The sequence below is a fragment of the Mauremys reevesii genome, linkage group 10 (genome assembly GCF_016161935.1).
Source record: "Mauremys reevesii isolate NIE-2019 linkage group 10, ASM1616193v1, whole genome shotgun sequence".
In the NCBI taxonomy this organism is placed as follows: Eukaryota; Metazoa; Chordata; order Testudines; family Geoemydidae; genus Mauremys; species Mauremys reevesii.
Window position 1 is genome coordinate 63557067 of NC_052632.1, and position 26772 is coordinate 63583838.

At 40.2% G+C, this 26772-nt stretch overlaps 1 protein-coding gene across 3 annotated transcripts in view; it reads right to left on the reverse strand.

Annotated features, from left to right (window-relative positions):
- TXNDC11 (thioredoxin domain containing 11) overlaps positions 1-26772 on the reverse strand; it is a 105355-nt gene that overhangs the window by 48069 nt on the left and 30514 nt on the right. The window lies entirely within an intron of this gene.

A 26772-nucleotide genomic window follows, 5' to 3' on the forward strand; every position in this document is an offset into this window, starting at 1 on the left:
AGGTTTTCACTAGGAGGGTGGTGAAGCACTGGAATGGCTTACCTAGGGAGGTGGTGGAATCTCCTTCCTTAGAGGTTTTTAAGGTCAGGCTTGACAAAGCCCTGGCTGGGATGATTTAGTTGGGGATTGGTCCTGCTTTGAGCAAGAGGATGGACTAGATGACCTCCTGAGGTCCCTTCCAACCCTGATTTTCTATGATTCTATGAAGTACTTTACTAAGGAGGGTAACTATCATTATCTCCATTGTACAGATAGGGAAATAGAGGCAGAAGGCTAACCTCATGTCACACAGCAAGACATGACAAAACAAGAAACAGGGGAATTATATTGGCTTACTCCATTTGTTTATAAGAACAGAATGATCAGAAACATAGATAAACATGATATGTTGGGGAAGAGTCAACGTGGCTTTTGTAAAGTGAAATCATGCATCACCAATCTATTAGAGTTCTTTGAAGGAGTCAGCAAGCATGTGGTTAAGGGTGATCCAGTTGCTAGTATATTTGGACTTTCAAAAACCCTTTGAAAAGGTCCCACACTAAAAGCTCTTAAGCAAGGCAGGTAGTCATGGAATAAGAGAAAAGATCCTGTCATTGATCAGTAACTGGTTAAAAGACAGAAAACAAAGGATAAAAATAAATAGTCAGTTTTCACAATGGAGAGAGGTAAATAGCGGGATGCCCCTAAGAATCTGTATTGGGACCTGTGCTGTCCAACTTATTCATAAATGATCTGGAAAAGGGGGTGAACAGTGAGGTGGCAAAATCTGCAGATGATACAAAATTACTCAAGATAGGTAAGTCCAAAGCTGACTGTCAAGAGTTGGAAAGGGATCTCACAAAACTGGGGGACCGGGTAAGAAAATGGCAGATGAAATCCAATGTTGATAAATGCAAAGTAATGCACATTGGAAAACATAATCCCAACTATACATACAAAATGATTCCCCCTAATAAATTTACAAATCTTAAATTTAAGTAAGATTTCTGCTCATTAATGCAACCTTTCTGAGAAAAATCTGTTACAATAAAATTAACATTCTGATTGAGTCTCACAAAGCCGAACAATCAGATCAAAACTTCATCAGTCTGTAAACGCACTCATAGTACTATATAGATGCCATGGAGATCCAGACATAAGCACGCACCATATTACCTGAGCCTCCTTCACTCATAGAGTCTAATTATCCCCTCTTCCTGAGTTTGAAATATTGAATAAAGGAATATAAATATAAAATAAAGCGATCAGCGATCCATTTAAATATAACTATTCTGCGTCATTCTAAAATGAATACAAATACAGTGTATTTGGCTGCTTAGCACCTATGCAGCCATATATTTTCTATACACCAAATTATCACTGTAAATTACATTGCATTATTACTGAAAGATGGGACAACAAAAAAGTCAGCTTGGCCTTCTGTAATCATATACAGGAAACGTGTACTATCCTTATATCTCTAGTTGCCACATTTAGACACAAGCATTTAGGAATTTACATGATTGTTACTTGACTTTTAACATTCCATAAAAATATTCTGCACTTTTCCGCATCAGAAAAACACATGGTATCATGTTAAAATAACTATGTGTTATAAGAAGGTGAAATAAAGACCATCACCTTCAAAATAAGGATTGGAAAAACAAGCAATGCCCTTTGAAATGTAGGGTTTTCATTTTTTCCTCCATTTAACTTTTTATCTTTAACTGCAACAAAACTATGTTAGTGCACATGTGTAACTGAAAATGACCTGCTGTAATACAGTAACAGAAAACAAAATCAGACATATTCAATGGCTTTTCTTCACCCTCTGGAAACATTTGGAAGTATTTTGTATGTTACTATACTATATATTTTATTTTTATATTTTATTTAACTTTTCACAGGTCCCTTAGGAGAAGCAGCAGACCTACTGTATATCAGAATATTGTTTGTTTCTAGCCAATATTTGAAACTGGGAGTGAAACAAAAAAAAAGTGACCTTTCAAGTTTCCTAAAAGAATTCCTTATGAGGTCACTTATGATCCAGGGGAAAAATCCCTTAAACCAATTTAGGATTTTAAAGCTGCACTGACATCCAAATGTGAAACAGGGGGTATACACTGGAAAGTACCTACTGAAAATTAATTCTTTAATCCTCCTCCCATAGATAAAAACAGGTGCTGGGTGTTGGAATAATATTAAAAATAAGATACATAATTTGTTGAGTAAAGTCAACACTGAAGACTGTCATCCACCACTAAACTATAAATCATTCCAACAATTACCCTCAGAGGTCTGAGAAGTAAGATGGCCTGACTACAAGACTCTAGGGTAAACAGACTTTCACATATCAGTGAGGAAGCTCTGGATGACATTGAAGATTGGAGTGACAGAAGTGGGATGAAATTCAATAGTACAAGTGCAAGGTCATGCACTTAGTGTCTAATAAAAGAAAACTACTCACCTTATAGTACTGGAGGGTCTTTGAAATCTATAATCCTTATCTATATTCCACTGTGGGTATTCATATGCTCCATGTACCTGGAGCTGGAGAATTTTGAAATCGGTGTCCACTGGTCTGCACATGGCTTACCTCGTACTTCTGACCAAGGAGATAAAGGGTGGGGTGGACCAACCACCTCTCCAGTTCTTCTCTACTGTGAATCAGAGAAGATCCAAAGCAAAGGGGAAGGAGGATACAGTGGATACAGATAGGGACCACACATCTCAAAGAACTTACAGTTACTATACGGTAAGTAACTTTCTCTTCTTCAAGTGTTGATCCCTATATGTATTCCACTGTGGGTAACTGACAAGTAGTACTCAAATAGGAGGAAGGTGCAAGGGTGTAGATGGCAGAGACAAAGGACTGCTGTTCCAAAAGATGCATCAGCAGAGGAGTCCTGTACCAAGCCATAGTGTCTAGCAAATGTGTGCCCTGAGCTCCATGTAGCTGCCTTACAAATAACAGTAGCAGCACCTCAATGCAACGCCATATGTGTTGCTTGCACTCTTACAGAATGAGCTCTTACCCCATGAAGAGGGGGAAGATTAGACAGCTGACAGCAGAACAAAATACAGCCCAAGATCCATTTTGAGATTCTGTGAGAGGATATAGCCTGACCCCTCACCCTTTCTGCTATGTCGACAAATAGTCTAGGCCAGCAGCGGTTCTCAAACTGTGGGTTGGGACCCCAAGTGGGTCAGGACCCCATTTTAATGGGGTAACCAGAGGTGATGTTAGGTTTGCTGGGGCCTGGGGCTGAAGCCGACACCTGAGCCCCCACACCCAAGTGGTGAGGCTTAGGTTACAGGCCTCCACCCCCTACCCCTGCTCAGGGCAGTGGGGCTCAGGCTTCAGTCCACCCTCCACAGGTCGTGTAGTAATCTTTGTTGTCAAAAGAGGGTCACAGTGCAATGAAGTTTGAGAACCGCTGGCCTAGGAGGTTTCCTGATTGTTTTAATTCTCTGCAGGTAAAAGACTAAGGCTGACCAAATGCTGAGGGAATGGAGCCTCCTTATTTCTGAGCATGCATGAAGTTTTGGGAAAAACACAGGCAAGTGGATAGACTGGTTCAGGCAAAGCTCAGACTATTTTAGAATGTAAAGCTAATGAAACCTGTTCTTTATGGAATATAGTGTAAGAAGAATTTGCCATCAATGCCCCCAAGTTCACCAATTCCCTTGGCCGAGGTGATGGCTACCAGGAATGCAACCTTCATGGATAGGAGAGCCATGGAGAAAAACCTAATGGTGCAAAAGGAGGTTTAGTGTGTACTGAGAGAACAAGATTCAAGTCTCGATGAGGAGTAGGCCTTTTTGTAGGAGGAAAGGTTCTGATTAGGTCTTTCCAGAATCTGCTGGTCAGAAGGGGTGCAAAGATTGTGTAGCCTCATGAAGGTGGATGGTATGTACTGATTGCTGCCAAGAACACTCATAAGGAACTGAGAGACAAACCTGCTGTCTTCAAGGAAAGAATATAGTCTAGAATGAAAGGAATATCTGTGGCTTCTGGAGAAATAAGTCTTTGAAGTGCCCAGACAGTGAAACACTTCCACTTGACTAGATATCATTTCCTAGCTATTAGAAAGGATGCTTTGTACAGCTTCAGAATACGATTGCTCTAAGGATGGTGCCCATCCAAAAACCAAGCGCTGAGATGAAGCAGACATGGCTTGAGATGTCTGATCTTGCTGTTCCCCTGAGTCTAGAGATCAGGAAATGATTGGTGCCTAAAGCAACATGCATAGGAGGTTCAGAAACCAAAACTGCCTGCGCCAGTGGGGAGCAATGAGAATAAGTTGTGCATTATCCTGCCAAATCTTGCACAAAATTTGAGGCAGAAGTGGTAGTGGAAAGAAGGCATTGTTCAGATGATCTGACCAGGAGAGGAGTAGAGCATCACCCTTTGAGTGGTGACCCGGGGCTCATCTGGAACAGTATATGTTGCCCTTCCTGTTTGCTTGGGAGGTCAACAGGTCCCTGGTGAGAGTCCCCCATAGAGCTAAAGTATTTACCACAGAGGCGGGAAGCTCCCAGTCATGATCACAGTGTCTGCTGAGAGAGTACACTAGCACATCTGGTTTCTTAGGAGGTACACTGCCAATGGGGTAATCACTTTGAACTGCTCGTAGCTCCAGAACATTGATGTGCATCCTGGACTCTCAAGATGTCCAGGTGCCATGCACTGTACAGTTGTCTATGTGAGCTCCACAACCCAAGAGAGATGTGTTAGTAACAATTGTCCTGTCTGGTGAGGAAGCGAGGAATGGAACGCCAATGCAAACCTGATGGGACAATATCATTTGGGAGGGAACAGTCGCTATGGTGCTCATGGACTGTCAGTTTGGTGAGTACATAGTTTAAAGTCACATTTGTAGGCAATGAAGGTGAAGTCTTCCTAAAGGTGTGATGTAAGTGCATGAGGAGAGAGAGAGAGGGGTCGTGACAGGCACTTTGGTGTTGGTTATGATCTAGTCTATGACAACACTCATAGCCTGACGCCTGGCTCTCGGCATGTAAGCCCTTGCTGTGATGAACCTGGCAACACGGAGCCAATCATTGAGGTAGAGGAAGTTGGTGAAACCAAAACATCTGCTATAGGCTGCTACAACAGAGAACACCTTAGTAAAGACCCTGTGGGTGGCAGCAATGCTAAAAGGGAGTACTCTGTGCTGAAAGTGGTTGGGGCCAACTATGAATCTGAGAAACTGTCAGTGAGTGGGGTGAACGTCCGTGTGAAAATAGGTATCCATGCTGAGAACTGTAAACCACATATCTTTTTCCAGGGATGGAATTATAATAGATGCCACCATGACCATGTGAAACTTGAGCTTGTGAATAAACTGTTGAAATGGCAGAGGTAAAGAATGGGTCTCTAACTGCCTTTCTTTTTGGGGACTAGGAAATATGTCAACTAAAACCCTTCCCTTGCTACTGAGGAACCTACTCTCTCTCTCCTCACTGTAAGAGAGATACCACTTCTTGTTTGAGAATGCTCTCATGAAAGTGGCCCAGTACTCTCATGAAAGTGGCCCAGAGTGGAGATGGGGAAGCAGGTATTTGAAGGGTAGGAACACAAACTATCATAAGGGAATTGGTCATACATTTAACAATGATGAACAATAAACCCAGTTCTTTTCTCAGCAACAGGACACAGGGGCTGGCTTGTACATAGTGTGTGTTCCTAAACCACTAAATCTGATGGGAAATAATATAACATTTTAAATATCCAATTTTCTTAAATGGCAAAAATAAAGAGAGTCATGTGATATTTGTTTTATAATATATAATACGTAAAATTTTTAACCCAAATGTAAACTCAGAACTCCAACTCAAGCACACCAACATTTCCATTCAGCTTTAAACAATACCTACGTAAGTTAGGTACAAATATATTTATTGACTAACTCATCCACTGTTCACCTTCTACTCCTGGTAGAATTCTGCGCCAAAAAAATAAAAATTCTGCGCACAATATTTTAAAATTCTGCATATTTCATTTGTCAAAATAACACAATATAATTACACCAGTTTCAATTATTTTTGGTCATTTATTTCAAAATACCTATCAGCAAGTCTGTCTAACAATACAGACAATAAAAAAGATTCAGGAAATATTTTTTGACAAATAGATTCCTAACTAAGCATATTAATACAGAGCTCTGAATTAATAATTAATTTAAACTACAATACAGAACCCTATTTCCTACACCCCTCAGAAGCAGTGCAAAGGCTTGGGGGAGTCAGGGATAACGGAGGGAAGCAAATTGCTGGGAAGGAGCCTGGATGTGAACTTTGGTGGGCTGTTGGGTCTAGGTGGGAAAAGTATGGAACATGGGGTTTGGTTTTTTGTTGTTGTTTTTTGGTGGAGGGGGGGAGACAAGGAGGGATTGTTAGGGAGCTTCCCCCATGCAGACCCTAGCTGACCCCTAGCTTCTCCCATTCAGTCAGATACATCTGCCCTGTCCCATGTGTCTCTGTGCCCTCACCCAGCCACTCCCCTGTTCCTACGTAGCTCTGCACCCCTTGCCCTGTCCCCATGTGTCTCTGTATCTCCCTCCCCCCATGGCCCTGTGCCTCCACTCCCATTCAGCCCCTACCTCAGTCTGTCCTCCCCCACTAGCCCTTGTGAGCCCCTGTCTGACTCCTCTCATCCTCCAGCATCCCACAGACCGTCTCTTGACCTGGCCTGACAAAAAAATAGAAATCTGTGGGGCTCATTCAATATGCACATGCAAAGTGGCACAGAATTCCCCCAGGAGTACCCTTCAAAAGATTTATGGATTAACCAAAAGGCTTTGTATTGCTTTTAATCTGTCTCAGTGAAGAAGTCTGACTTATCAAACAAAATAAGTCTGCCTATGTAACTCTATAATGTGTATTATAGCAACATTTCAGAGTCACATTTTCCAATACAGCTACATCCTATTACCATGTTGAACACATAAAATGTTATTACAAACTATGAATGGTGAGAGTCACAGTTCCGGCACCACGAGATCCTTTTGACTCACTGCTGCAACATCACAGCTCAGAATTACACAAGGTACATTATGAACACACAGAAGTGATATCTCTGTGTTAAACCAAGTGATAAACTGCATAGCAGTGCCTTTATCATGAATCTCTGATGGTCTCAACTGACTCCATCCACTAGTTAGTTCCCTTCTGCCAAGATAACTGCTTTATCAGCTTTTAAAAAATAATATATCACTGAAGCCTTCCAAAACATAAAGCAAATATCACTTCCAAAGATAATGTTTTGGTTTAAACTGAAGTGAACATATTCCAGTTTTACTATGTCTCTCCTAGCCTCCCCTTGACAATCATAGTCCTAATTCAGCATAATTATGACTATGTGAACAGTCCCACTGAAGTCAACAGGGCCACTCCCATGCTCGAAGTCAAGCACCTGTTAGTTATGCTGCTGAATCAATAAGGGGGATCAAATGACCCAAACTCCAGCAGCCGGTTCCCAGAAGGCAGTACTTTTCCAACCACTTGGTCACAAAAAGTGGCCATCAAAGGAGTGCAGCTGCCATAACTGTCGTATTTCATTACCATCATGGATCCACAGGATCGGTGCTACAGTTTTTAAACAGTCTCTTAGAGGAAACCTCTTGGAGGAAAAAGACATCTGTAATTTACACAACTAATCATAAAATAATCTAGGATTTTAGAATAGTTCAAAAAAGCCCAAACTGAAAAAGTCACTGCTGATAATCATCAGCAGCACCAGAGATAGATGTCATTTCCACGCAAGGAGTCAGGAAAAGAGCATTTAAAGATATCTGTACTAGTCAAATGTAATTGTTTGTGGAGGGCAAGGAAAAGGGAGAGAAAAATTGCCAGCAAAGCAGTTTATATAAGTCCAAATCTGGAACCGTGAGGGTCACCAGTTGTTAGTCACCAAAAGCAATTTATAGAAACAGCTGACAAACTGGAGTTAAAGATTCTTAAAAAGGTCATCTCAAGAAAGAATTGCACAGGCACACAAACAATCCATTGGATTTAGATAAAGAATTGAAAACCTATATACTTTAGAATCTGAAATTTGAGTAGGGCTTTAGGATTGCCAAGCCACATCCGAGTGCTGATGGGAAGGTAATAATACCTTATAAGAGGATGATCTAAAAGTTAGTTTGCATAATATCTACAAGTAAAAATGTACTTGTAAGGTGCTTATGTTGAAAAACAAACAAATGCATAAAATTTAACACACCAAATACCCTTAAATACAAGTGCATATATTCTTAAAAATGCTTTCATCAAAATGGCTTCCAGGACTTACTTGGATCCCACAACTGTACTACCCCATTGCATAGAGTCAGTGTTTCATAATATGTAGGATTCATGTGGAGTTTGGGTGACAAGACTCAGATGTCAGAGAGTTGATTCTTGGGCTAATTTAAAATTCTTATACATATCTGAAAAGCATAGTTGTAATTAATGAAAGAAGCTTTGTTTTTAAGTGACTAAGTCTGAGGCACTTGGGGCATCTGGACTTCACACACTGATTGGGACCTTGTCATTTTTGCTAATTATGTAAATTAGGGTCCCATGTATTGAACTATTTAGTATAATTTTCAAACATATTAAGTTGCCTGTTTCACTCTTCAGAATGTTGTGTTGATGAAGTTTGTGGGGATACCTTGAAAATTGATGGAATGTTGAGTGGTGCAAGGTGTTCCTAAAACTTCAAGAACAGCTCTGGTATGTAGTACTCTTCATTGAGAAAATATTAGATTATATGAAAGGGTTACTTATAATAAATAATTGCTAATTACTGTAAAATTGTTATTTAATTTAGGATACCTTCTTTGGTACACTGCACACACACAATTTAAAGGATAGATAACCACTATCCATATATACGATTCACTAAAATAATCCGTTTATAATTGTAGCTTCTTACTAAACTATATCTACCTAAAAACATTAAATCTGAATAATGCTACCAGAGGGCTATACGTTGCTGTAAACTCAGGATCAGACCCATAGTAGGCAAAAGAGGCAGGTGAGTACAAAACTTGAATTTCACTACAAAATTGACTTTGCTACAATGAAACAAACACAATCAGAGTTTTGGATATGTTACATCATCAGAACCAAACAGAATGGTTTCATTTCCTCCTCCTCCTGGAAGACTTTAATGTCATTTACAACCCTTTGAATTCAGGCCAAGAAGCACAAAGCCAGTCAGAAAGATTTTGATTAATGCTAGTCCTATGAAGCTACTAAAGACACAATAAACTGAACTTCCCACTGTATTTCACTGCATTATGGAAAAACATTTTGATCTGAAACTTAATATTTATCTTCTTTATTAAACCCAACAAGTGACTTTTTAACCTCAAATAATTATACTTAGTAGTAGTATTTTGGATAACTCATGGAAAGAAATTAATGGATCTTTTGGTGGCAACAATACAAAACTGATACTTAAATCGGTGACCACAGCTGAAGCAAAATATGCTGCATGACTGAATTTGGCAAATTAATATTTATAAATAATTAAAACCTGTTACATGCAAGCAGTGCATAAGCATTCACCGTATAAATTCTTGAGACCCTGACAACTAATATTCACACACTGTTATCAAGGTAAATGTACCTGTATTCACACTCCATGGTCCAATCCAGGTATGCCCAGTCAGGTCTCAGGCCTTCAGCTATCACCTCTTTGTGGGCAGGGACTGTCGCATCCCACTCCCTCTGACCTCAAGTTTTAAGGCTGCACAGCCTCCTGCCACACACTGTGATATCCCCAAGAAGCCAGTCTGCCTCAAGGCCTGCACCTGCACTGTGCTTTCTCTCCAAAGGCTATGGCCACTGTATGTCAGCAATTACAAGTTACCACACAGCTTTCTCAGAAGTGTATATTTATTTTAAGGACAACCCACCACAAAGAAAACATATGAAAACAATAAACGCACACTATATATACCAGTAATCACCCATCTTCTACAATAGGAGCCAGGCAGGCACACAGACTTTCTAACCCTTTAGGAAGGGCTGGCACCCCCCTTGGACAAAAAATCATGTTAATTTCCTCACTCAGGCCGACAGATCTAGATTTATGCATAGAGCAGAACGCAATCATACATCAACTATTCATAAATTTTATACAATGGTCCTGAAAACTACTGCATGGGGTTCCAATATCTGTCACAATTGACCTTGATGCATTTTTAGTCTGTTTGTCCAAGCTTCAGTTATCTATTACTTTACCCATGACTTAGTTGGGGATTGGTCCTGCTTTGAGCAGGGAGTTGCACTAGATGACCTCCTGAGGTCCATTCCAACCCTGATATTCTATGATTCTATGTGAATCTTAGTCCTGTTTCCACAATACTGAGAACTCCCCTCAATTATGTTAACTTATATTAATGCTAATTATTTCAATTATCGTAACTGTACTGTATTTACCATGTCATATCTGTTATATTTTAGAGTTGCTTGTTCTATTAAAATAAAAAATATTAACCAAGTGTACCCCTTCTGAAATACTTATAAGCAAAGTTTCAAGTTTTAAAGCAGACATTTTTAGAAACTATTTAAAAGTAAAAGCAATATCACATTTTGCTGCTGCCCTGCACAGACTGACCAAGTCTCCTGCTACATCAGGGAGATTTCCATTTCAAACAGAAAAACTCCCAACTCCCAATTTAATAATGTTATCTCCTGCATAAAATCTATATTATTCAGAATCACATGCATCAGCCTCTCTCTGAGTCAGTGAGAGAGACTAATGTGCATGTGTGGCTGACACTCAAGTTTCTGGGTAATGTACTTGACCTCTGCTCTGCTTCTGCCATTGGTATTGCAAGGAGGGGTGGTTTTGGTAACCAGCGGTAGGTTGTGGGGGTAGATTTGAATTGCAGGGCCAACATAGTGGCCCAGACTCCAGGGAGCACGAGGCAGAGGCAGGTGTGGGGCATAGGGTGAGGCTAGAAGTGGGGGTGTTGGTGGGGTAGGACACTCCCTGAAATTAATTTGAAAATGTTGGTTGGTGTGACCCTGCATAAGCTATTGACAATATCAACTTACAGTTGCCAACTTTCTACTCACATAAAACCAAACACTCTTGCCTTGCCCTGCCCCTCCTCCAAAACCCTGTCCTTGCCTCATCCCTTCTCCGAGGCCCCCCTCCCCTGCTCACTGCATCTCCCCTCCCTCTATCGCTTGCTCTCCCCACCCTCACTTGCTTGCTCATTTTCACTGGGCTGGCTCAGGGGGTTGGGATGCAGGAAGGGGTGAGGGCTCCGGCTGGGTGTGCGGGCTCTGGGCTGGGCGAGTGGAGCTCAGGGGATCAGACTATGGGAGGGGGCTCAGCTGTGGGGTGGAGCCAAGGGGTTTGGAGTATGGGACGGGGCTCTGGGCTGAAGGTGCGAGTTCCAGGGTGGTGCCAGAAAATGAGGATTTCAGGGTGCAGGAGGGAACTCTGGGCTGGAGGTTGGGGTGTGTGGGGGTATGAGGGCTCCAGCTGGGGTGGTGTGGGGGGGGGGGGGGGGGGGGGGGTTTGGGGGGGGGGTGGTGGTGGGCTGTGGTCGGGGGGGGGGAAGGGGGCGGGCGGGGGGGGGGGGGGGTGGGGGGGGGGGGGAGGGGGGGGCAGCAGGGGGGGTGGGGAATCTGTGGGTGGTGGGAGGGGGGGGGGGGTTGGGGGGGTGAGGTGTGGGGCAGGCTGGGGAGGTCGGGGGGCGGAGGAGATCGGGGTGGGGGGGTGGGGGCAGGGGTTGGGGAGTGGGGAGCAGGCAGGCACCAGCACAGCCAGCAGCAGCAGCTCCCAGCTCCAGCCACTGCACCCACCCCAGCCAGCTCAGCACACAGCCAGAGGCACCTGCAGTGCATGCCCAATGGGCAGGCAGTTCCCCAGGCCAGGGGGGCCAGCGCAGCAGCAGGCAGCAGGGCAGCAGCCAGCAGCACTGAATGCCCTATCTGCCTGGGGAGCGGGTGTGGGGACATGTGCTACTTTCTGTGACCCTGTGAGGAGGAGCCGCCCCACCCCTGCCCTGCCCCAACCAGCCCGCCTGCAGCCACTGCAGCAGGCAAGGCTGTCTGCGGTGTGACTGGAGCCGGGTCCTGCCTTTTACCCGGGACCCCGGTAGTGCACCCGGACACCTGATGACCCCTAAGAATGCAATCAGAGGATCAGATACAATAAGAGCTTACTTCTCCAAAACTTAAGTACTGCAGGTAATGATGAACAGGTCTGAAGAAAAAAAGAATGAAAAAGAAACATTTTCAGTAATCGTAGTTATCTGGACAGTTATTCCAGAAATCTATCATATGCACGTGTTCTTCTGTGGTCACCTGAACAGTCTTTGAGAAACAAAAAACAATAAACCAACCCAAATAAGTTGATCATATTATTTCATTCCTTCTCACACTCTTTCTAGTTTAATAACAAAACATGTCATTAGTAGCAATTCAAGTGACCAGCAAAATATATATACACAGAGAGAGAGAGAGAGAAGTGCTGATATTTAACTAAAAGATTATGCAAAAATTTCTTAGCACACCTCAAGAAAGCTTAAAGCAGAGACTGAAGATATGGGCTACACTTTTGAGGCAGCCTTTAGTGTGGATTTAGCTGCACCCATGCTTCCTTTCTCTCACTTCGCTCTGCCATTTATTAGAGTTCATTTTTTTTTAAAAAATCATCATATAGTGTGCAAACTGAATAAGATGGCCTTTATTAAATGTTCAGTTTTGGCTTGTCTCTTGCATATTCACTTAAAACAGTTCTTACTGTACTCAGTTTTCAATATAGTAGAATCTCAAGAGTTATGAACACCACCAGAATGGAGGCTGTTCGTAACTCTGAAATGTTCATAACGCTGAACAAAATATTATGTTGTTCTTTCAAAAGTTTACAACTTAACATTGACTTAATACAGTTTTGAAACTACTATGCAGAAGAAAAATTCTGCTTTCCCCCTTTGTTTTTTTAATAGTTTATGTTTAACACTGTACTGTATTTGCTTTTTTTTTTTTTTTTGGTTTCTGCTGCTGCCTGATTGTGTACTTCCGGTTCCAAATGAGGTGTGTGGTTGACTGGTCGGTTTGTAACTCTGGTGTTTGTAACTCTGAGATTCTACTGTAGTTTCAACTTATATTATGCTAGACTGAATTATAATAAAAATAAAACATGAGTCATCGGATTTAAATTACACAATTTTATATAATAAAACAATGAAAAATTCAATGCAGGTGACTACTATAAAGAAACTAAACGGAAAAAAAGCAAAAAAATAAATGATGGAAAGCCATAAACAGACAAAGTATAAAGACTAACGCAATGGACAAAATAGTACAGTGTATGAAAGACAAATAGTGATGGGATGATTTGGAGAAAAAAAATGTGCAAAGATTTATAAGAAGGAAAATTTGCCAGAGCACATCTAACAAAGGAATAGAGCAAGCAAACATAATACGTCTCCAGGGTCCTTCTAGTTCCTTCAAATTATAAAATCAACCTAGGAATGCCAAAGATCATACTCTCTGGTAAGAGGGATACATATCATTCCACTCAGCTAAGAGGTCTCTCCAAAAGTGGAAGTGAGTCTTGTGTTTTTCAGGAAAAATTTTCCTGATTAAATCGCAATTAAAAGCCACATAAATATTGTGACCTGATAGATACTCATGATAAAATTCTACTCTGCTACATAGATAGCGATTTCAACCTTTAGGAAAGTACATGATTACAGTTTAGATCAGGGGTTCCCTAATTGTGGTATATGAGCTTGATGTTCCATCCTTTCAGTTCACAATTTTTTTTCTTAAGAAAGCAGTATGTAAATCAATAAAGTTTGAGAGCCACTGGTTTAGATTAGTTTACTGTGGACTCAAAAAAATTGTGTATTTACAGTGTGTAATAAAGGTGGAGTATGAATGGCATTTGAAGAAGTCTGACATTAAAAGCAGTTTTATAAACACATATTTACTACTGTTATAAGTGGGCACAATTCCACAGTGGTGTTTGCCCACTCATAAGAGTAGTGAATCTGCCCAAATATCTCACACCCAAGGAACATTTTACAGAGACTTGGAATGGGCAAATTACTCAAGGAGAATAATTAACATCTTAAAGAAAATAAAAAGGATTTTGAATTCTGTTAAAGTGAATCTGCTGTTTGCAATATATACCCAACTCTAACAGAGACAGATGTCTTAATTTGAAGTATAAAAACTTCAGACTGTAATCTGATAAAAACAAATGTTGATTATTTTTTAAAAAGTATCAGAAAATGGTTTAGTAAAAAATTAGTCCAGTTGAGCATATTACATCTCGTATGACATCTGTATTCTATGATCCAAGATTTGGAGCAAGAATATTTCAAATTACTATCTCAGCAGAATTTGGTGTAAATTTAAAGAGTAAAAGCAACGAGAGAGAAAACATATAATTTGATCTGTGTTATGGTAAAATATTACTAATTTTTTGCACTAATGTGTGCCAGTTTCAGCAGATTAAACAGTCTCAATTCACAGACAATGCAAGAGCATGATTTTAAGACTCTAATATAATTACTTATGATACCTAAGTGAGCTAATTTCCAAGTCAACCTTTTAAACTGCCCATTTTACAACAGACAAATCAGTCAAAACCTGGACCATACCAAACAAGTACTGTACACAGTTGAAAGAATGTAACAGTCTGTTTCGCAATAACATTAACATTTGCTCAGCTCCAAATGGTAATGTTTGTTTTTGCTTATCTTTCACACTACAATTTATATGAAGCAAAACAAGCTGTCTCAATCTATGAGATTACAAATATTGCTAGTACAAATGATTTCATCATGTGTCTGTTTACTCAGAGGTTTGGAGCACTGATTTATTATTATTCACCTTAGTGAAACACTTATTAAACACTGTGGGGAAAAAGCTGAAATTCAGCTATTAGCTTAGCTACTCTAACTCAAATCAACAGCCATAGAGCTAGAGTCACCCTGGAAAATGCACTTCCCTGAACCAGACAGACCCTTCTGTGTTCCCACGGAATTCACACTATGAGGCATTGCTTTGGGAGCACAGCTTTACTTTTGGCCAGGATGAAGTTCCACTAGTGGAAGCAACAAAGGCGAGGTAGTGAATCAGGTCTCTCCTTGCCAGTAGCAGCACCTTCTTTTATGAGAGTTCTAGCTGCATGTGGACTCTGCCAGAAGGAAGGTTTACAGCTCTTTTCTGATACTCATTCTTTGTGATAAATTGGACAAATAAAATACACCTCTACCTCAATATAACGCTGTTCTTGGGAGCCAAAAAAATCTTATTGCGTTATAGGTGAAACCGTGTTATATTGAACGTGCTTTGATCCACCGGAATGCGCAGATCCGCTCCCCCGGAACACTGCTTTACCACATTATATCCAAATTTGTGTTATATAGGGTGGCGTTATATTGAGGTAGCGGAGTACATATATAACAATTCCTTGTGCCATATACTTCCCCTTCAATGCTTCATTCCCATCAATGTAGTGGAAATTCTGTAAGGGTGAATCAAGGAAACTACTCACCCACTGGATTGTACACATATCTCATGATAAAAAAAAACAAACAGGTAGTGGAGCACAGACTTTTAGTTTGGATACAAATATGGCCAGATTAAGAACCTGACTTTAATGCAAGCAGTATTTGGGCCTATAAGTAAGGCTAAGATTTTGTCATGCATATTTTTAGTAAAAATCACAGACAGGTCTTGAACAATAAAGAAAAATTCATGGAAGTTCATGACCTATCCATGACTTTTACTAAAAATATCCATGACAAAATGGGAAGCTGCGAGGTCCCCACATCACCCCTGGGGGCCCAGCTGGGAGCTGTGGGGCACTCCTGCCACCCGCAGCAGCCCGGAAGCTGTGGTGCACCCCAGCCACCTATGGTGGCTCCAAGCTTCAGGGCACCCTGGCCGTACACCACAGCTCCGAGTTCTGGGGCATCCCTGAGCACCCTCACCACCACAGCAGCTGGAAGCTCCTGGGGCACTCCCTCCCCTGTCCAGAGTGACTGGGATCTCGGGGTCCCACAGTTCCCAGCCACCACAGGCTACGGGGGGACCCTGCAGCTCTCAGGCGCTGCGGGCTCAAGTCACAGAGGTCTCTGGAAGTCACAGATTCTGTGATTTTCGTGACAAAAAAGTAGCCCTACCTATAGGTATATACACTGAAATTACAGATCACAGAAATTTACAAGCAACAAAGAATCCTGTGGCACCTTATAGACTAACAGACGTTTTGCAGCATGAGCTTTCGTGGGTGAATACCCACTTCTTCGGATGCAAGAAATTTACAGTGAAAGATTAAAGAAGAGAATGCTAAATAGTTTATATAATCAATTCTGTTTGACAAATAAGATTTTACAAGTAACGTCTATGACATTTCTAGTTTTTTTATTAATGTTTTGATGCAATGTTTGGAACAAGCAAAGCAGCAACGTACAGCAGACTCAAAGTCTCTCTCTCTCTCTCTCTCAAAAATACAGAGATTTTTTTATCCCTCCTCTAATAGCCAAAAGAACAAACTCTCACCAAACTGAATTTAAAAAGCGTTCTTTACAGAGAAAGAAAGTGTCAAGAACTGCAAGCAACTCCCCAATGTCAACTTCTCCTAACAAATAAAACAGCAATACATTATAGGCATTTCAAGATAGACAAAGATCAAATTTCACACAAGTAGCTACTTACAACAACAGCAAAACATCTAAATTCTAACCAGACTCAAGTGGCAGAAAGACAACAGAATTGGTATGCTTTCAGGAATGTAATACTGAACATCAAGGTCTTGGTGGAAACAAACAACACCATTACAGATACTGCTATCTTATCATCAATTATTCTGTATCTTTCAAAAAAAATCCAATCACAGCCTTAATACATCAGTGAAGTCTAAAGTTAATCAGACAAACAACTGGATTTGTTAATCTCTCCAGCCTGCCTTTTGGGGAAAAGTGGATGTCAGATCATTTATTTCCAGAATGCTTACTTGCCTGCCCACTTGTACACAAGGATTTTAAAACTACTACTGCAATGGAAAGCTGCCTCAAAATAAATGACTTTCAAGTAAAACCTATTGCGTAAGTCACACCATCAATCTGTTCCTCAGTTTATTAATCTGTAAAATAAGTACAATGATATCTGCCTCCTCACAGGAATATTGTTGGACTTAAAGTACTCTACAAACATTATTTTAGTCCTCAAATAAAGTTTTTAAGTACAAAGCATTGGAATTATTAATACACGCATTACATTCCTAAATAAAAGCTATTCAAAGACACAAGTCATGAAAACTCTTATATACATCAAAAACTAACACCGCCAAATTCAAGATTTTTTTTTCCACATACACAAAAATACTACCTCAAGGAAATACACCTTTTATAAGAAGGTATCTGTGTACTGAGACTGTGAAAACAAATATCTCTTAAAGTATCATATGCTGTTTATAAGAAGCATTTTATATTATAATGTAAATGCAGTGAAAAGACACGAGGTTATTTCCCCAATGTTCAACATTCTGTATTTGCTCATTACAAGTGAAATATAAAAGGAATAAAATAAGGCAATAGAGCAAACCTCAGTAGGCAGAATGTAACTAGAATACCCAACACAAATCTTAATTTATCAACCTTACAAGCATTGCATATTTAATCATCAGAACAGTCTTTTGCATTTTGGATTCTTAATGCAAAAAAACAAGAAAAAAAATTTGCTTATCAAGTTATTTTATATTAGCATTATTGTGCCATTCAGGAAGCACGTGACTTAAACTTTAGACCCTCCTGTGCTGCTGGCACATTGGCCAATCCAGTTCCTGCATTGGATTGTGTGTGCTCGCTAGTCGTGGTACGTCTTTCCAGATAATACCAGCGCATTCAATATCCTCTTGTTACTGTACCACTGCTTGAATTCTGTCAACTTCAAAAGTTTTTCCCCGTTTGAGGCCTTTGATGGCTGCTTTAATTTCACTGGGTGTTATTTATTGGTCCCTCTTCTATTTCTAACTTAACATAGGCATTCCTCTGGAACCTGTGCATGACTGCAGCTCTAGACAGTTTAATATGGAATGGACATTTTTTCCCCCTTCATCTGGCTTGTTCTTCATGTGTTTTCAACATCTGTCCATAAAAGTCCCTGATGGGCAGCACCTGTGATGGTCTGGTTCTTCCTGAGAGGTCCTTCACTATTCTGTAGAGCTGTTTGAAATCTCTCTCAGTGGTACATCTTGTACCTCTGCAGACTTCTCCTGAACCCTGGCATTTCTATCTTGCCTGCTTCTCTTTATTTTTTGTCTTTTTCTCTACATCTTGCATCTGCCTGTAAAAGCTCTGCCTGTGTCTTGCTCTGTCCTTTTTTGCCTTCAGAACTTTCTGCTTGTTAACTGCTGCCTATATTCCAGATGTAATCCATGCATCTTTCTTTTACACCTTTTGGAGGCCCAGCTGTCTCGACTACTGTCTTCAAGTTTGACCATTTGTCTTCCAGACTTTCCTGAGCCTGTAAAATAGTGTAACTGTTGCTAAAAGCAATCTGATCTGTATTTCTTTGTCACTGAACTTTGGTATTGCTGTAACACTCTGTGTGTCTGCCTTTATGATCTTTTTAAGTTTACACTGTAACGTGGCCACTAAAAGATAATGATCCAAGCCAACATCTGGGTAGGGACATTCCTCAAAGATGATGCTCATCCCTGAGATACACACATGGTCTAGCTGGCTGACAGTTGCATTCTTTGGTGATCTCCATGTGAGCCTGTGAATCCTCTTATGATGGAAGAGACTGTCTCCTATCTTTAGAGGGTTTGGGCCACAGAGAATCAAAAGCTGTTTGCTATTATCAGCATGGATGCCTTCCACTGCTGTGCCTATGATGTCATGCTTAGGCACATCATCCGAAATTTGCTGTACCTGCTCAAAGAACGCATCCATTTCAGGGTTGGCTGCTGAATTTGTTGGTGCGTACACTTGGATTATTGTATACTTGATATGTCTTGTTTGCAGACGGGCTGTTATTCTGCCATTCACTCGTTCTCAAGACAGCAGAGTCTTTGCTGGAATGTTATCCTGCATAATTCCTACACTTCTTTTGTGCATTCCTTCTCCTAAGTATAAAATTGTAGCACCACCAGACAACGTCTTGCCACTCCCTGCCCTTCTCATTGCACTGACACCAAGTATGTTCAGATGGAATTTTTTTCATATTTTTTGTAACTTGTGCCAGCTTTCCCATACTACACAAAGTTCATACATTCCATGCGCCTACTCTTGTTACAAATGCCTCTTGTCAGCATTTGATGTCTCGAGATCTCTGCTTCCTTTCATTTTTCACTGAGATCTTCGGTTTTGAGCTCCGTCTGTACTTACCAACCTCAAGTTTTGGTTTAACTGAACTGTTTCTGCTGCAGTAAGGTTTTACCTGCATGGGTCACAAATCCAACTGCAGAATCCTCCTCTTTTATCCAGTGGGACCCGCAGTGTTGCTAACAGTGCAGAGCATTTGACTAGAGGTGTTGAAATGAATGGTTAAAGTTCAAATTAAGCATGTCTTTAAATGTCTTGCTGAATCAAGAGTCTATATGATCATCCTAAATGTTGGATTGATGGGTGAAGGGTAGGGAACCTAAATTATGGTTCCTAATATCATTATCTGAGGAGTTTATTTTGAGTGAGCAGATGAGAGCAAGTTCTGTTTGTTTTTTTTAAGGACAAAACTTCAAAAATCACATTTCTGTCTGAAAACTTTGTGCATACTACAGCTAAAGGTAACACTTAAGATTACGATAACTAACAGAAGTGGGGGAAAATATTTCTCTATTTTTCCACTTTGTTTACTCCATCCATCTGATAGTACTTTGTTTACAATTAGCATCATCCTTTCCTCTGATAAGTCAGTTTCTCCCTTATTGAAAATAGTCAAGCATGCACAGGAGAGAAGAAAAATATGTATTAAAAACACTAAAGAATTAAAAAAATCAGGATGTATTATTTAAAGGGTGCTCTATCAGAAAATGATGTTTTTGTCATTTAAAAAAAATCAAGTTGACAGTGTCTTTAACCTTTGCATTAATATATATATGCATACACTTATATTTCTATATTTGCTGATTTATGGCACCTAGAGTATTAAATAGATGCCATATCAACCAAAAAACAGATATAGAAAGCTGCACATTATCACCATGTATGTTTTCTAATCTGTTTCTACTAAATTCTATCCCTTTTCTCAGCAGTACTGTGAGGTGGCTGCTTTTGTTGTCATGGAGACAGAGAGATGTCTGCCTTTATTTATTTATAACAGGAAACATATATAGCAGTTCAGCTATTATTCAACAAAAACCCACCCAGACTCTCTCACTTTCATCACCATTTTTTAAAGAAGCCTGAATCTTTTCATATAAAAAAGATGCAGATTTGAGTACCTTCTACAGAAATGCATCCCAGTGCACTAGAAACTATTGGAGGGCTTAGCAGAACACTTCAAGGATGAAAGGATGCTCATGTCTTTGGGGAGATAAACAAGTAAATATTTAATTATAAGAATGTAAATAATATATTATTGCTTATATTTTATAGCTATATCTATCTATCTAGATATAAATCTAGATCTGTCTGCCTTGTCTTTTAAATTGTAAACTCTTCAGGGAAGGACTCTTTGTATTGTGCTTGAACAGTGCTTAGCACAATGGGCCCCCAACCTTTACACATTACAATAACACAAATAATAAGTAATAAAGAAATGGGTAATAAAAAAATAATGTTTTTAAACTTCTAAAAGTGTGTTCCATGGAAGATGTGAAAACACAAGTATTACTGATTTAACCCTTCTGAGGCCTATAAATACTATGCCCAAGGTCAGTGACCTAGTTGTTGGTATTTTGTACTATGCAAGTATTGGTTTGGCACTAACCATAGTCCTGCAAGGAGCGGTCTAATGCACATTTCCAACAAGAAAAAAGTCCTTGGATGAGAGCTGTATACTAGTGGGAAGCCACAGAAACACAGGAGTAAATTATCAGATACGGAGTAAATAAGCAAGGCTTAGAAATAAGCTCATGATGGCAGGCGTTCTGCATTTTCTGCTCTTTTTCTTCTTAGAAAAGAATATCACACAGTTTACAAGTAAGCTGCAAGATCACTGTTCATCTTCAACTGCTCTTGACTGCTTCCTGAAGGGACAATAGGAACAAGGAAAAAGGGGGTTGGGAAAGAAAAAGAGATGAGATACACGTATGCAGCATAGAAGAGAAAAAAGAAGGGCACAAACTAAACAGAGAACAAAAGTTTAAGAAACGGACAGATCTTGAAATCAAAATAATAGGTACTAGCACAAGAACGTAGCAACTGCACCTTGGCACAGCAGTTGCTAGAAACAACAGATTGCAGAAGGATACAGTGGAATTCACTGTCACTCAGGAATTGAACCATGAGGATAACAAAAATACCAACAGATACCCACAGAGTTGTTGACAAAGCCAGCCAATGTCACAGCACTAGTCAAATAGAGGCAGACAGAACAACACTTTTTAAAAAAATGGAAACAATAAATATCTACTGAAAAATCTAAGAAATTCAGCACAAGTTAAAAAAAATAGCTATCCTAAAACTTTTGTACAAAGATAATTCTTTTCCTGTGGCACAAATGCCAAAATATTTTCTAACTAAAAAGGCAGATTAATTTCAATACACAAGTTCTCCAACAAGAATTCCCTACTCCATTCAGTATGGCTGACTGGATGAGCAAGTAAGGACCTTCTGCAAGTTGGCCAGCATTTGTACTGCTTAAATTACATGAAATGTAACTTTTTATCCATATGCAAGCTTCTGATGGATTATTTCTCTGCAAATACAGCTGCCTCTGACATCTCTGGTTTCTGTTCATTGCCATAATATCACATGACAAAAAGGAACAATTCAAAATTCTTAACCGTTTTAAATGTTTTGCAAACACTCACTGGCAAGGTTTCTCAAGCACTCATCTTTCCATCAGCATAACTTGTAACAACTTTTTAAAAATTAATACTTGCCATTTTTGGCAAATATACTGTTTTTTACTAAAGATATGTTTAACAAAATTAATTAACAAAAAATATTTATGAAATAGGTGAACAACTCTGCCTGCCAGGGATACACCATTACTGGAGCCTTTTTTCCCGATAGTCACAGGACACCTAGTGCTAACATGCAGAGTCACAGAATAATGTCACACCGTGAAATACTGTATAATACAGAATAGAGTAGGAATTCATGATAGTAGATAGTTTCATTCAGCAGTGGACAATATGGGTAAAATGTTTTATGGTGCAGAGTAATGCTTCTTTTGAAGCTGACAGCCTGAGGAGGCTATATATATATATATATATATATATATATATATATATATATATATATATATACACCAGTTATCCTTTTTACAGCATACCTGGCTTTTTGTTTAATAAACAAATAGAATGGTGACTTAGCTTACAGTAACTTTTGTTCCTCAAGATGTGTTGTCCACACAATTCCACTCTTGGTGCATATGTGCCCCATGGGTATGAGATCAGATTCTTTTGGCCAGCAAAATCTGTTGGGCCCATGCCTCCATCTTAGGCATCATAGAGTTTAAGGCCAGAAGCGACCACCAGATCATCGAGTCTGACCTCTTGTCCTCGCCCACCCACTACCTGAAAGCATAAAGGGTGGAGTGAATCTAATCATCCTTCAGTTCCTTCACCAACAAAGAATCCTGGAGGAGGAGAACGCCAAAGGAGCAAGGAAGGAGAGCAGGTTGTGCAATCCATGTGGGCAACACATCTCAAAGAACCACAATTACTGCAGGGTATGCAACTGTTCTTTCTTCTTCAAGTGAGCGTCTAGCACTGTTGGTGACTAACAAGCAGTTGTCTGTTTGCCTGAAGGTGGGTTGTAGGAGTCCTCCTCAAACAATGACAACAGGACAGCCCTACCGAAACAGGGATCTGAACTGGAAGATTCTACCAAAGAATAGTGTCTTGTAAAGGTGTGGACTGAGCTCCACATATCTGGTCTCTTTGCTACTTACAGGTTGGACTATACAGCCACAAGAACACATGTAATGCTGTGATGTCATCATCACATACAATGGACAGCCTGTAGTTGGTAGGAATATGAGTACTGGGGGGGGGGTATCAGGAGGGATGTTCCCTATGAGTCCTAGATCTTTTCCTGCTACCTCTTATGGAATTTCCCCTTCAGTCTCTTCCTGATTCCATTGTGCCACACCCAAGGAGGGGGAGGTGAATGGAAGAGGACTCCCTGATGTTTCTAGATGGGGATGAGGAGCAGTAAATGTCATCTAAGGGATGGGCCATTCTATCTGGGTCTTGTCTTGTCTCTGGAGGGAAAAAGTTATGGTTGGGTCATTACACCAATTGAATCTATTTCCCTATGTTAAGTTCTCCTCACACCTTCTATGGGCCATCTTAATTATCACTTCTAAAAGTTTTTTTCCTCCTGCTAACGATAGCTCATCTCAATTGATTAGACTCTGCCTGTTGGTATGCATACTTCCACCTTTTCATGTTCTCTGTATGTATAAATATCTCCTGTCTGTGTGTTCCATTCTATGCATCAGCTCATGCTTAAATAAATTTGTTAGTCTTTAAGGTGCCACAAGTACTCCTGTTTTTTTTGATATATATTTGTACATGTCTGTATCAAACTGTGACCTTTCCTTGACACCACCATTTTGAAGAACATGACTTGCATTTTGAGTATGTAGCTGTGATTGCCTAGAGATTGCAAGGATAGACCAAGGCAACTTATTTTAATGCCAGTCACCCCCATGAACTGACTAACACAAGAGTTGCCAAGGTGACTGTCAGAACAATGAGTTTGCTAAAGAGCGTGGCCAGACATAAGGAAACTGGTTCTTCCAGTTTCTCTGCAGGGGAAACTAGGACTTTAAATACCTAACTGGGGCTTTGAAGTTGGTCAGGGAGTCACACGAGAGAGGGGACAGAAACTTTAAAAGCAGGGTTTGCTCGTTCCTCACTCTCTCAGCAGCCAAACAACAGAAGGAATACATGGTTCAGAGGGCTGAAAGGGCCAACCTGCCTGACATACAGACTGGACTTAAGGACTCATCAGAAGAGGTGAACACAGACTCGGGGGAAGAGCGTACAGGCTTTTGTTGTTCTGTCTAAAGACCTGTAACTCTTGTATGCTTTGTTCCTGTGGTTTTAGAAACCCCTGTGCAAAGCCTGTGTTCCTTGCTTTACCTGCCATGTGGTCCCCAAAAAGAGTTAAACTATAAACTGGAATGCCCACTGAGATGGACTCTGAGGGAAGCATGCATAAGCAAATGGGGAGGCTTGGCAGGGGGTCACAATACTGGTTTAAGGGTCTAGGGCAGCTGGATTGCAGAGCCCTACATCCCAAGGGGCCATACAGGAGGTCTGCACCCTGAAGTGTGCCTTAGAGGCTCAGAATTAGGAACAGTGATTGGATACTGCCAAGATCCAACTGGCTTGGAGGCATGTGGTCCAAAGGTCGGATCCAATTACAACAGACTGATGACTGTCCACTAGGGGTACAGAGGTGGTAGGTACCAAGGCTCCATGCACCAAGGCACTTTGTATCAAAGCCGAAACCTACTGAAGAGAAGATTAGATTTTTGTTTCCTCCCAATGGGCAAGATCTACCTATAACAATAAATTAACTAACAATCACCTAAATAGTAAGATTACTAACTAACGTCAGTAGCACAGTGCACACAGAAAAAGGGGAACACTTCAGGAGTTCAGTCTCACTGGCATGATCAAGAAGAAGAAACTGAGGGTCAGTAAGGCCCATTCCATCCTTATTGCCCTTGGGTGGCGATGCGCAAGGACAGCTAGGGTACAGGCACAGCCTGAACAGACACTACTGGACAAAAGAATCAGGATGCATGACACGCAATATCAAAGAGTTGAATCCACGTGGACAATTACATGAAGAACTAAAAATTAAGAACGCTACAATTACACATTCAGAGAATGAAAAATATTCACAAAGTTCATTTTTCAGTTGAACAAAAATGTGATGTCACAACAAAGCAATTGTTCATAATTTCCTCATTAATGATCTGACCCTACAAGGTGCTAAGTACCCCTATCCACTGACATCAATGCTCTGTACTTTCTAGAATCAGCTCCTTGAGTAGGATTTCATGCCATAAAGCAACACTCAGCCTTTTCCTCCTACACTGCTTTCCCATCATAATAAATACCTAACAGATTAAATCTTCCTGGGATAGTATGTGTTAAAGATGGCAGCATAAGTCTTCTGCACAATCTGAGAGTATAAGCCAGGGGTCAGCAACCTTTCAGAAGTGGTGTGCCGAGTCTTCATTTATTCACTGTAATTTAAGGGTTTCCGTGCCAGTAATACATTTTAACATTTTTAGAAGGTCTCTTTCTATAAGTCTATAATATATAACTAAACTATTGTTGTATGTAAAGTAAATAAGGTTTTTAAAATGTTTAAGAAGCTTCATTTAAAATTAAACTAAAATGCAGAGCCCCCCGGACCGGTGGCCAGGACCCGGGCAATGTGAGTGCCACTGAAAATCAGCTCGTGTGCCGCCTTTGGCACGCGTGCAATAAGTTTCTTACCCCTGGTATAAGCACTTGTCTACATATCACAGAAAAGCACATTCAAGGAGTAATTTGTAAGGTGCTCTAATATGCTGTGCTGTAGCTGCTCTTTATAGACCCAGCTAGTGCAAACTATAAGGTATCTAGTTTGCTTTAATGTATATGACAAAACACATAAGAGAGAGTTGACAAAAGAATTACTCAACCAGCAAAAATAAGACAACTTGTCTTCCTCAGCATTTTAAAACACAAATTATCAATCTGCATAATTAAGGAAAATAAAAAACATAAAATAAGGATTGGGTCTCAAAGGACAACTTTAATTAATAATATATCAAACTCAAAGCGAGGACTACTCTGTTCTGACAAGTTTTGCCACTGACTCACTTATCCTGGGCAAGCTACTCCATCTCTTTATGCCACAGGTCCCCAACCTATGAAGTGGGGTCAATAATAATTACTCTTTTCACAAGAGTATTGTGAGAATTAATATAATGTATGCAACAAACTGGATAAAAGAGGCTATAAAAGTTGTATTATTTAGTGTTTCCGCAACATTTGGCATGAAATTATCCAGATACCATGTTCATTACACCTAAAAAAATTATGACATTTACAGGCTGCAAACATGAAAATAAATAATGTTCTTTAAGATATTTTTGTAATTATATTTTACACTGTATTTATTCTTGGTGTACGAACTCTTGTTTCAGAGATGAAGCATTTTAAATGCAGGAACGTTTTGTGCTTTTTTCTCTGCAACGTACTCAGAATTAAGAAACTGATGGCTTAACTGGGGAGGCCAGCTCAGTGGTGTGTAAACCACTTAAGTTATGACATCATTGCTTCTGCTTCTAGGAAATGTGGCAAAAATGCTCAGCACTTAAAAAAGCTACAACAGGAACACAATTACTTTTTAAAATAACCTTTCAAAATGCATATAAATATGTTATGCTTTATGTTTATGCACTGAAACATGAAACATTTTGGGGTTTAGTTCTCCTTTAATTTGGAAACTAGACTAAAACTCTCCAAAATACAGATATGTCCTTTGCTTAGATAGTCAGCCTACCCCCATCAGCATGAATATCTATCTACTAGCCATTAAAACAGACATAAACCAAACCAATGATCATCAGTCAGCAACTGAGCCCACTCTCAGAGTTTTACTTTTCCCCCTTAAAAAAAGAAAAGAA